Source organism: Myodes glareolus, chromosome 3 (genome assembly GCF_982192425.1).
Source record: "Myodes glareolus chromosome 3, mMyoGla1.1, whole genome shotgun sequence".
NCBI classification, from domain to species: Eukaryota; Metazoa; Chordata; class Mammalia; order Rodentia; family Cricetidae; genus Myodes; species Myodes glareolus.
The window spans coordinates 73074859-73087461 of record NC_142028.1 but is presented as its reverse complement, the minus strand read 5'-3'; the positions used below and the strand labels follow the sequence as shown (position 1 = coordinate 73087461).

The following is a 12603-nucleotide window of genomic DNA, read 5'->3' as shown; positions in this document are numbered from 1 at the left end:
GGAAGGCAAGCCAAGGAGTGGTGTCGGGAACTAACTGTCAGTCACTAGCTGTAGCTGAATGCCAAGTGCTGTGGTCACTGGGCATCTGGGCATGGGGCTCTGGTAGCAAGCCTGCCCTCAAGCTCCCACTGTCTGAAGGAAGACAGATGAGTATGTTTGCATGGTCTGCACCAAGGGTCAGGGGACATAGAGAAGGGAGATACTCGGTCACCTTCCTGGGAAGGACATCGACTTCAGAAATCCCCAAGGATCATAGAGCCCAGGCGGACTTGATGCAGAAGCACACCAAGCGTGACAGCATGGAGGGTCGACCAAAGCAGGCACAGAGTCATGCCGGAGTTCAGGAAGGAGACGGGAGGTCTGAGGTTTTTCCAAGAAGGTAGCAGGAAGTGGAGACGAGCTGACAGGCATGAGAGTCAGAATGAGTTTGCTGAGACAACAGTTACATTTAGACTGCGGGTGGGGGTCATACCAGACTTCTGGTCACCTGTCACCTGACCCACCCCAAGATCCCGAGGGTGAGAGGCAGAGTCTTGACCCCACAGGCCTCTGGGTCCTGGACTGCAGAGCTCAGTGAGAGAGAGTGGAGCAGGATTTGAGACACATTCGCACCTCTGTCTGCTGGATTGAGCAGGAGCGCGTAGAAGCCTCTGAGCTATGGGCCCCTCCTCACCCTGTAGATCTCTTTCCTATCACCCAGGAGCGGTCAGGCACCAGAACTCAGAGTCTAGTCATTCTCTTGTGACCATCAGTTCTGTTTAAGGCTCTATGAGCAGAGCATCTGTGAATCAATCACAGGCCCCTCAAACACAGCACAGTGAATCTGCCCTGCCCACCGCATCGGTGCACAGTGTGTTCCACAAGCAGGATAGAGGAGGTGAATGTGATAGTAGGCCATGGCTCCAACTGAGCCCTCACTGCTGACGGAAGGTGGAAGTCCTGGGGCTGAGTGGAAGATTATATGTGAGCTGAGCTGGCCTAGGCTCGTGAAGGTATACGAGGTCAGAGACTGTGTAGAGGGTATATGTGAGCTGATCTAGCCTGGGCTCGCACATGGTAGTTTTATTCACAGAAACACAATAAAATATACAGAGCAAGGAGGATAGCACAGATAAGAACCAGGCTTTACGAGGTAGGTTGGCACCCGGGACAGCCTGGCATGCATGAAAAAAGCACTCAAGTACTCGGATAAATGTGTCATTTGAGGGCCACTAGAGGATCTGAGGCAGGGGGTGCACAGTGAAGGGACAGTCTGTGTGGCCACGCAAAGGATGAGCTGGGAAGAGGAAGAGTGCGAACACTGCCGTGTGCTGGTTTCCGTGCCGGGTGAGCGTAGGCGTTTGAGCCAGGCAAGCTTAAAGTGCCTCTGTTCACATCTATGGGCTCTCATTGAGGCTCTGGGCCAGGCACCACCCTAAGTGTTCTCAGTGGATGAGGTAATAGAGGGCTTTCCCAGGCCCAGCTGTGCAGGCAATAACTCCCTCTCCACAAATGAGCTACCACAGGCCCAGAGATGTTAAAAGAACACTCTGCCTTGGTGATCCAGCCCGGAAGCAGGAGGTAGATCCAAACTAGAGTCGCATTTTAGCTGCTTCTAGAGGAAGAATGGCCAGTCATGGTCAGGGATGGCCAAGGAGGGCTGCCCCAAGGAGGCAGGTCCCCTGGCTAACGCAGAGAGAGGTTCCCTTGCTCCCTGTAAGTTGTGACAGATCCCACAACGCTGAGATGCTTCACTGATAGGAAATTGGAGCTTGCTTATAGATGCTGTCTTAGTTAGGGTTCCTACGGCTGTGATGAAACACCATGACCAAAGGCAGCTTGGGGAGGAAAGGTCTGTTTGGCTTCCATTTTCAAATAACTCACTGTCCTTCACTGAAGAAAGTCGGGACAGGAACTCAAGCCAGGCAGGGTCCTGGGGGCAGGACCCCACACAGAGGCCATGGAGGATGCTACTTGCTAGCTTGCTCCACACAGCTTGATTAGCCTTCTTTCTTACAGAGCCCAGGACCACCAGCCCAGGGATGGCCATGGCACCACCTACCATGAGCTGGGCCCTTCCCCTCAATCACTAAGAAAATGCCTTACAGCTGGATCTTACAGAGACATTTTCTTAGTTGAGGTTCCCTCCTTTCAGATGACTCTAGCTTGTGTAAGGTTGACATAAAACCAGCCAGCACAGATGGAGGCCATGCACATGTCTGAAGTAGTGAAAACACTCTATGGAAAAAGGTGTCAGTCACAGAGCCACCAGGCCAGAAAAAGGGAAGGGTTACTGCAACCAAGTGGCTCCATTCTGGAGCAGCTTCTTTTGGCAAGGTCCTTTCTGTTTGTGAGACCTTGAGCTCGTTAGGTGAGAAGGGGTTCAGAGCTAAGTGTGGAGTCAGCCAGGACCCTGCACCCTGGGCCAGAGGCCAGGCAGGATCCCTAGAGAGCCTGGTCACCACCATCAAGCTTCCCCTGTGAGCTAAAGAGGTTATTGTGCTTGAAGAGAATCATCCTGCCTCCAGAATCATGCCTCACTTTGCAGGCTCCTTAGTGGGTACTGGCCAAGTACTGAAGGTCTCAATCCCTGCAGCTTCCCACAGTCACCCTATACATATTCATTTTCCCTCTCCCTCCTCCTCCCCTCCCCTGTGTGTGTGTGTGTGTGTGTGTGTGTGTGTGTGTGTGTGTGCGCGCGCGCGCTGTGTCTGTGTGTCCCTCCTCCCTACGATAGATCACAATGATGTTGTGGGATTCCTAGCTTATTATTCTGTAGATAGACACAAACCCTGAAAGTCAGAAATAACCAAAAAAAGGAAGAGGGCAGGACTCGCTTTCCGGGGAACTGACACTGTGTTATTTAAATTTGACACTAGTCCAGCTAAGCCCTGTTGATTCCATTTTCCAGCTGAGAAAACCGAGACACTGAGATGTGAAGTGACTTGTCTGATTTCACATGATGCCCAGGACCAAAGAACAACTAATTATTCAATGCCCGAGCCTTGGGCTAGCCTTCTGCTATGGAAGGCTGCTCATAGCTCACAGCTCTGGGCCTCAGTTTCCTCAACTGACAGGCTTGACACAGAGCCTTCCTGTGGCATGAGTTTAAGGATAGCATCAGCTCAGACAGACACTCAGCACTGTGGGTTCCGCCCTGGCCCTGGCCTGCCTCTACAGACTGGAGATGTTGCAGCCCTGTGGATTTATAAACCATCTGGCAATTTTCTCATCCAGATTTCTTACAAGCTGCTTTTTGATACCGGGAGGCAAGCAACGTCCCCTTCACCTTTGCAGCTGGGGACCCCAGCAGGACCAGCTGTATTTTGTGGAAGTCACTCACCTGGGTCAGTTTACCTCCCTTTGGGGTGTCCCGGGGCCTCCTGGTGTATTCAGGGATAGGAAGTGTCCTCTTTGGACTCCTGTGACTGTGCCCCTGGCCTGCAGACCTTCCTGTGAGAGGAGGATACCTGTAGATGGCCCCCTGGATCATCCCTGCTCCTCAGCCTGCACCATCATTCTCTGAGATTTCAGAGTGACTGGTACCCCACCAAATGCCATCCTTGCTCTTTCCCCACACAGGACCCGGAGACCATGAGCCTATATTTTCCTGTCCCAGTGCAGAGTCTGAAGTCTCGTACCCCTCCCTGTTTCTCACTACATGGTGGGATCCCTTCTCTCAGACTCTGTGTTTCTCTCTTTCTGTCCTCAGTACCAGTGGAAGTGTGTGTCCCTCCTGTCCTCTTTGATCGGGTGCTTGTCCTGGCATTCTCTGGCATATCAATGAATCCTTTCTTCAGTCTGTTGGTGCCTGTCTCCTGTCTCCCGCAATGGGAGAACTCAACTCTTCCGACTCAAGAAAGTGCAACTCAGACAGGTTGAGCGATTCAGCTGAGGCTGCAGTTATTAATGCATGAAAGCAGGGACTGAACCTGAGTCATCCTGCTGCCATCGGTGCAGATTCTGGGCTATCCCTCACTACTCTCATAGCCTGTGGTAAATGAGCCGTTACTCCTTAAATCTCCCAGATGCCCGGAGCTTGACATGATCCACTTACTAATCTTACCAGTGTGTACTTGTGTCTTGGATTTCCACATCTTATTGACACACAGGTCACAGTAGTAGAAATAATAAGGAAAGCAGAAAGATCCAGTCCCCAGTTCCCTGCCCGGTGCATATCAAATCCATCTTTCCCGTGTACTAACACTGCCTACACATCCCCCCCTCCGACACACACACCCCAACACTAGCCTTTTTCTTTTCAGAGACTGGGGTGTGAGACCCAAAGCAGAGCCCAAAGCTGTCTGCCCTCATCCCCAGCCCCCAGAAAATTGTGCTGTGGGCCACAGAGGCTGCTCCTGCTGCCCCTGGGGGGTCCTTCAGACCACAGATACAGCGATGTCAGCCCCAGTGTCCAGCAGAATTGGTCCCTATGCCCACAATCAGAGGCTGCCCGTGGTGCTCCGACTTCACAGGACGGTCACCAGTGGCTTTCAGTGGAGTCCACAGAGAAGCGAGTCCAGTCCGTGCACTGGACGTGTGCCACCCTGCAGATAGACCCTGGTTCCCACAGGCTCTTCCCGGATCCGCTTTCTGCAGAAAGAACGCACATACCTTGTTTACAATTTGTGTCCGTGTGTGTGTGTGTGTGTGTGTGTGTGTGTGTGGTGAAATACACCCAAGACTGACTTAACCTTTTTAACCATTTTAAATGTGCAATTCAGGGACATTAAATCCAATCTCTTTGCTGCACACCTGCCACCGCCACCTGTCTCCATAACACTCCCCTTGTCAAATCAGAGGTGGAGACTTGTTAACCAGTGTCTCTTCCTCTCTACTCCCCAACCCCCACCTCTTACTCTGGCAACCCCATTCCACCGTCTCTCTACAGTGTTGACTCACGTTTAAAATGTAATAGTACAACGTGGGACTGAGATGTGGCTCAAATGGTAACGTACTTGCCTGGCATGGACATCATTCTGGGTTCAGTCCCCGATTCCAGCACTCAGGAGGTAGAGGCTGGACAGTCAGAAGTTCGTAATTATTCTTGACTGCATGGCAAGTTCTAGGACAGCCTGGGCTACAATGAGATCCTGTCTCAAAAATACATAAATAATACATACATACATACATACATACATACACACAGATAAATGCAAAATACATTTATTATTAAAACAAAGAGTCAGTATAGAAATACTTCTGAGAAAAATTCATATTTCAGGCCACAGTCCAGCCCAGGTCATCCATGATCATCTAGGTTCCCAGCTGTGGCCAGGTGTGTGTCTGTGACATCCTATTATCATATCAGTGGCACAATGTGCAGAGCCAAGGAGCAGACTTATTGAGGCTTGCCCTCACCTCACCCAGGGTCATATAGAAAAATGGAGGTATCAGAGCAAGGGAACCCCCGTAAGAAGTGTTGTTGCTCATACCTGATACACAGGGTCACAAGGAAGGTCTGTTACCGCAGAGTGTGTCTGTCTTTCATCAAAGGAATGACAGCTAGCTGGGTGGATTAATCATCATTTGCTTATAAAACTAATTCCTGGCAATGGATATGAAGGCTGTTCCTACCACTTTCAGTTTTCAAAAGAGTGCTCTCTAAACCTCCACATATGTGTGTTTATGTGTGTGTGTTTGTGGGTGTTGACTTGTGCACACTTGTGGGGCTGCAGAGCCAACATGCATTGTGGTAGATATGTCAAGAGGGTCCCCTGCCCCCCACACCTTCAGTTGTATTTGACACATGTCCATTGCCCCCATGTCTCCAGCACCTGATGGTGATCATCATTTTCTTCACTGCCAACCAGCTGAAGAAAAGTGACATTTAGCCTGCATCTGTGGTTGTTACTGAAGCTAGCATATTTTCATGTCTTATTGGGCATTTTTACCTTCTTGAATCTGTTCATTTCTTCTCCCCATTTTATTTCCCACTTTTATTTATTTTATTGAGGGTGCTTGTTATATATTACAGATCATGACCCTTTTATGTAGTTGGAAATTTCTATGGGCCATCAACGAGCTCCCAATAAAGACATGGAGATTTATTATTAATTTTGAATGCACAGCCTTAGCTTAGGTTTGTCCCAGTAGCTCTTTTAATTTAGTCTGCTTCTATTCATCTATGTTTTACCCCCAGGCTTTTCACCTTTTCTTTTCATTCTGTATGTTCTACTTTCCTGCTTCCTCCATGTCTGACTGACTGCCCCTGGTGTCTCCCTGTGACTTCCTTTCTGTCTTCCCTGAAAGTCTAAGTTTCTCCTCCTTATTCTCACTGCCTCAAAGTTCCATCTGTAGCTTCTTCCTCGCTATTGGCCATTCAGCCTTTATTAGACCAATCAGGTGCCTTAGGCAGGCAAGGTAAAATAGCAACACATCCTTACATAATTAAACAAATGCAGCACACCTTTACATAGTTAAACAAATACAACACATCTTTGCATGGGTAAACAAATATTCCACAACATTTTTATGTGTTGTGAAATCTCAGCACCTATTTTGTTACCAAGTATTCCATCTCAAAATAAGGAACATGTCTGACAAAAGAGTTACGTTGATGGTGTAAATAATGGGACTTTAAGCTTTCTTTTCTCCAGAATTATAGGAATTGAACCTTAAGAATTAAAAAATCTGCAAATATTTTTATAATTTGTTTTATTTTCCTTTTAAAATATCAGTGTGGGGGGTCTTCTGTTGCATAGGTTACTTGATTTTTGTGTGTGTGTGTAGTCAAAAATATTGACCTTTAAAGAACACTAAAGTCCAACTCAGGCTTTGAAAGCTACTTCCCAACAGTGTTACACAAATGTTCCAACAGCCCTGGCATTTTTCACAGGTTTGCTTGTATGTTATGTCTGTCTGAATGGGATTTCAGATAAGGTCCACTATGCAGCCCAAGACGGCCTCAAATTTGGTACCTTCCTGCCTCAGCCTCCCCAGTGCTTGGGCTACGGGTTACAGGCACATGCCATCATGCCTGGCATCCTGGTTGGTTTTTAGTCAACTAGAGTTATATGTGAATAGGAACTTCAGCTGAGAAAATTCCTCCATCGGATTGCCTATGAGCAAGTCTGGAATGCATTTCCTTACTAAGGGTTGATATGTGAGGGTTCAGTCCACAGGGTGGTGCCCACCCCTGGGCAGGAAGACCTGAGCTGTGTAGGAAACCAGGCTGAGCAAGCCATGGTGAAGAAGCCAGTGAGCAGTGTTTCTGCATCAGTTCCTACCTGTAGGTTCCTGCCCTGACTTCCTCGGGGTTGGTGTATGACCTGAGAGTTGTAAGATGAAATAACCCTTTCCTCCCCATGCTACTTTTGGCCACGGTGTTTACCACAGACTTCGAACCCCTACCCAGGACACCTATCTTGTTTATATCTTCAAGCAGAGCCTTCACCTAGGCATGAGTGGCTTGTGAACCCTATCTGAAGGAGCCTTCCCCATGTGCCCTGGGGTGTAGTTCTACCGTTTGCTTTCCTTGTGGCACTCACCACGGCTCATCATGCCATCTGTTTGTTGTTCTTCTCATCCGGCTGGCTGCTCCGCTCCAGAAAGGCTCCTCTCTGTTTTATGACATTTCTGTGTTATTATTTCATGGTGGCCGAGAACGGTGTCTGCACATCATGGTACTTCCAGAGTACCTAGTGAGCCAGGGGACACACAGTCCGCTGTCCTTTTATTTGAATTCCCCATCTTTTCGCTGGCATTTGGGAATCCACTCTCTGGCAGCCCGATCAGCTTCTCCTGTAGTTATTGGTTGGTTCAGTGTTTCTCTCTTTCCTTCCAGTTTAGTGTATAATTGTTTCCAAGAAAAGTCAGTTTCCAACTGCACCATCAACATAAGAATTACATCCCAAACTTCATACATGTGTGCATCCGTGTCACCTTTCTCAATGCTCTGACTTTGCTTCTACTCCTTGTCTGATTTGCTGGTGGCAGTTACAGGCGTTCTCGGTGTCACGTTACAGCCGTGCCACTGCGTTGGTGGTGGTGGTGGTGGTGGCTGCTTCACTTGCTCATTTGCTCATTTTTATTTTAGACTTTAATCATTTCATCCTTCTGGGCTATTTTGGCTGATTTTTTTTTTCAATACAAGAGTTGAAGCCAAGGCCTCCCTTATCCTAGGCAAACACTCTGCGGCTGAACAACAGTCTCAGCACCCCCGCCCCGCCCCGTCCCAGTCTCTTTGATTGTATTTTAAAATAGTGCTCTGCTGAGTTGCCAGGCTGGTCTCAAATATCCCCCTGCCTCATCTTCCTGAGTAGCTGGGATTCCAGGTGTGTGCCGCCACTTCTGCTCAGGGAAATCCTTAACCTGTGTCACTTGGTCCCCTCTCCAGTCACCACAGACACACTCTGGGTTTGTTTTCCCTCTGAGTGCAGGGTTGCTCGTGCCCACAGCTTTCCACGCAGTAAGGTTCCCTCCCTCCAGGGTGTCCCTTTATTCAAGTCATTTAGAACATGTCTTGGCACCACCACATGCCCCACTGATTTGGTGTTTTGGTTTCTGCTACACAGATTTCTGGCTGTTGCCCTGAGAGCTGCATCTACTTCCATGCTTTGGAAGCAGATGGCTTTCCTGCCTTCCAGTGTGAGGATGCATGAGTAAAATACCTTCTATCTGTGTGGGGTCTAGGGAAAGGAAAGCTTACAGACTCCATCTCCACATTCTCCATGGGCATCTTTGGGGGTCCCATGCCCTGTCCACACTGACTGGTGACACCCAGGACACTCACTCTCCCTCCCTATGGTGCTTTGTTTTGTTTTCTAGACAGGGTCTCACTGTGTAATTCAGTCTGGCCTAGAACTCCAGTCTCCTGTCTCAGCTTCCCTGGGGCTAGGATCACAAGTGCACAGGCACCGTGATACCCCTGCTTACCCCATGGTTCTGTGATTGCAGGATCCCCTCGTTTTGTTCAAGGTGAAGGCTAAGCTTTTGTGACTTGTACCTTCTTGTGGAAAGAGGCCTCGAACAGCACAAAACGCCCCACTTTTCTCTGCCCGGCTTTTTGTGTTTCATTCCTCAGTGTAACTGCCAGGACTACTAAACCTCTTGCCTGTTTAACCATTTCCCCCATTTCTTAGATTTCCTTCATCAGTTTAAGTGTATTATTTCCAGATATATGATTGGGTTTATATTTTCTTTTACCATCCTGGTCTCTTAACTTAGAATAAGAAAATTGAATTTATTTGCATTATTGAATTCATTAGTATGCTTGGCTCTCTTTCACAATCATACTTCATGTCTCTTGTTTGTTATCCTTTTTCCTTCCTGATCAACTTTAGCTTTCCTGATTCTTGCTACATTGCTTGAATAGTCTATGTTCCTACTTTCTCTCCTGTACTCGGTGGTAAGAAGGCTGTCTTATTTTTCCTTTAGAAATATTTACCTTATGTGAAACATTTGTGTGTTCATATTGAGAAGTAAGTTTAAAATTTCCAGCAGTGTGTCCCCATCCTGGTAGACGTTTGTCCAGACGACACTGCACACCGTCCGCTCGTATTGCCCCTGTTTCCTGTTCTTCCCACCTTGTCCTTTCTTGAATGACTTACTCTGCTGGAGTACTTCCTTGAGCGACTTTTTAAGAACAGATAGGTGGGTGGCCTCTTATTTTAGTGTTTCTCATATTCTATTTGAGCCTTGACTGAGCAATGGATCTCGGGTTTTTATTGCCTCTTTTTCCCCCTCAAGCCTTGAGGTTTCTTCCCTGTCACCCACTAGCAGTCAAGGTAGGAGATATCAATTCCAGTGTGTGCTGGTTCGTTTGGCTTTAATTGTCAACAGACACAACCTAGAGTCACCTGGGAAAAGGGAAGTTCAGTTGAGGAATTTTCCGGATCAGACGAGCCTATGCTCATGTCTGGGAGAGTGTCTTGATTGATGTAGGAGGGCCCAGCCTACTGTGGGCGGCACCATCACTAGGCAGGGAGGTCTGGGCACTAGGAGAAATACTAAGCCCAAGACAGAGAGGAAGCTAGGAAGCCATTTTCTGCTCCATATTTCTGCTTTCAGTTTCCTGCCTTGAGGGTCTGCCCTGGCTGCCCTCAGTGATCAACCATGACCTGGAAGTCTAAGATGTAATAAACACTTTCTTCCCCAAGTTGCTTTTGGTCAGAGTGTTTTATTACAGCAACAGAAAGCAAACCAGGACACAGGTCAATGTAGCTCTCAACAATTTTATAGAGACCTAGAAACGCTGCCCTTTCAAATCTCATCAAGATGGCATTAATCAAAGCCATCTTTGTGCTCCCCAACACACAGAGTGCTGGTGTGTCTGAGTAGGGGAGGCTGGCTCTGCTGAGGACTAAACATTCTTTTTCCATGGGGATTGACTCAAGATTGTGTAAGGACTGTCACACAACAGTCTGTGGCTGGTGGAAGCAGCAGGCATGGAGTGTTGAGGCAAGACGAGGGAACCACAGGATTATATTGCATAAGCCGCTAAGGAGAGGATGGTTCCTTCTGGGAGTTTCTTAACGTCTGTCACATCATCTGCCCAGCCAGAATTCCTGGCTGAAGGTGTGCAGGGCAGAGGTGGGTGGCCTCGGCTTCTGGTGCTTCCTTCCTGCCCACATTGGTCTCTTTGGAGACTCAGAGGATCCTTTATGCCAAGACTCCCGGTCCCAGTCTAAGCCGGTTTCCCGTGCCTGGCAGGAGCAGTCAGTGTGTGTAACTGGACTTTCTCTGGTCCCCACTCCTCTGAGTCCTCAGGCTTTCTGGCGGCTGGTATGACTCGGGATCTGTTCCAATTTGTATAGTCTCTTTTTTTGTGTCAGCGATATTTGGAGGATAAGAGGCCGACCAATGGGCCCTCTCCGTCATCTAAACTTGGGGATTGGGGATGACATTTTCAGGTGACCAGTATACAGGTATAGCTGGACAGCTACTGAAGAAGACTTCGGGGTGGTCCATGATAGGATGATAATGGCCTCTGTGCTTCTGCCCCTCCTGTCTCCTCCACAAGCCACGCCTCCTCATCCCAAGCACATTAACTCATTAATCAAATCCATTCCATAACCTCACTCCACTCGAGTCCTGTTCCTCCTCTAGCAAACCTCGTTTCCCCACTGGCTCTGCCTTAGTCATTAGCCCTCAGTGTGTAGGCTCTTGACTGCCCCCATGCAGGGATGCAGGGAGGGGCAATTGGGGGGGGTGTCAGTTTGAAACCCTCTTTCCTACATCCAGACACCATCAGAATCAACTCCACTGTTCCTTTGAAAACAAGGACCAAATCTTGTCCAGTTTCTGCCTTTGGCCACTGCCAGCCAGCTGGACCCAACATGGGCACTAAGTGCACAACTGTTAGGTGAATGAACAACCATGTTGGGTTCTAAAAGGCATTGCCACCCACTGTCTGTGTGTGAGATGCCTGCTAGGGGCTGCATGGGATTCAGAGGAAGCCTGGGTGAACATCACTCCATCTAGAGCTCTCAGCTCTTGGTATGTGCACAGTGGACACTCACTCACCTCAAGAGATACGCCACAAGTGTGCATTGGGTTTCATGGGCAGTGGAACTCATGTCTGGTGTGGTGGGAACTAGCTGAGTAGACTGATCGATTGGACAGGCAGACATGGTGTGAGAGAGGGAATGGGGGTTAGGAGGTAGGACCTGGTTTGTGTGTCCCCTGGGATCTTAGTGGGAGGAATCGGGTACCCCCATGCTTTGTAATACTTGCAGTGGATTGGGAAGTCAGACTTGGAATTGATGGGAAATGGCGGAATTATGAAAAGTCTAGATGGTTCCATTGGCAGACTTAAAAAAAAATTACCACAGGGAGCCGCAGAGCCAGTCCTCTCTACCGTGTGGTGGCCAAATGCCACTCTGCAGAGTTGAACAGCAGTAGGTGAGGTGGGAGAGGACATTGAGGACCTCAGGTGACCTCTGTTCTGTAGTAATCAGCCCTGTGGAGTGGTTGCCAAGGACTAAGTTCTTACAAAGCATGGTGCCGAAAGTGAGCAAGGGGACAATGCCCCAGGCCTATGAGCAGGTTACCCCACATTACTAAGCTCCACTCTGGGACAAAGTCCGTGGCAATTATGTGGGTTGTGCCACGTGCCAGGCATTGTTCTCAGCACTTCATGCACAGTGACTCATGAAAGCCCTGGGAACCCTCGCCATCCTCAGCCTCCTTTTCACACAGTGACTTCCCGTACCATCAAGGTCATAAGGAGAAGGGCATGAACTTGAACCTGGGGTATTATAGCCTAAGAGACCACATCCTCAGCTATCACACCGTACCACCAGAAGCAGACAAACCAGACAGTTCAATGAGCATGGGAACTAGGACTGTGATGCCGCACATGGCTAAACAACTCGGGCTTTCTGGGCTAGGGAGCGCTTTCCTCTGTTGTTTCTTGTTTGAGTGGCACAACAACCAGATAAGCTGGTGCCTGAGCAGCAAAGTTTGCTCATCCATCCCTTTGCTCAGTAACCACGATGGAGCTCCTCTCTTGCCCCAGGCTTCCCTTGGCCTGAATACTAGGTTTTTTTTAGTAAATTGGGAACCACATCGTATTCTCACACCTCCAGTCCTTACCCTGTCTGAAGACCCTGCAGGCACTGTTAGTCATGTGAGCTTTCTCTTGCTGGGTAGCAGACCCCTCAAGTTTAGTGATTGTGTACC

At 48.7% G+C, this 12603-nt stretch overlaps 1 protein-coding gene across 6 annotated transcripts in view; it reads left to right on the top strand.

The window, feature by feature from the left end:
• Hivep3 (HIVEP zinc finger 3) overlaps window positions 1-12603 on the top strand; it is a 408014-nt gene that overhangs the window by 325946 nt on the left and 69465 nt on the right. The gene's annotated exons all lie outside the window — the stretch shown is intronic.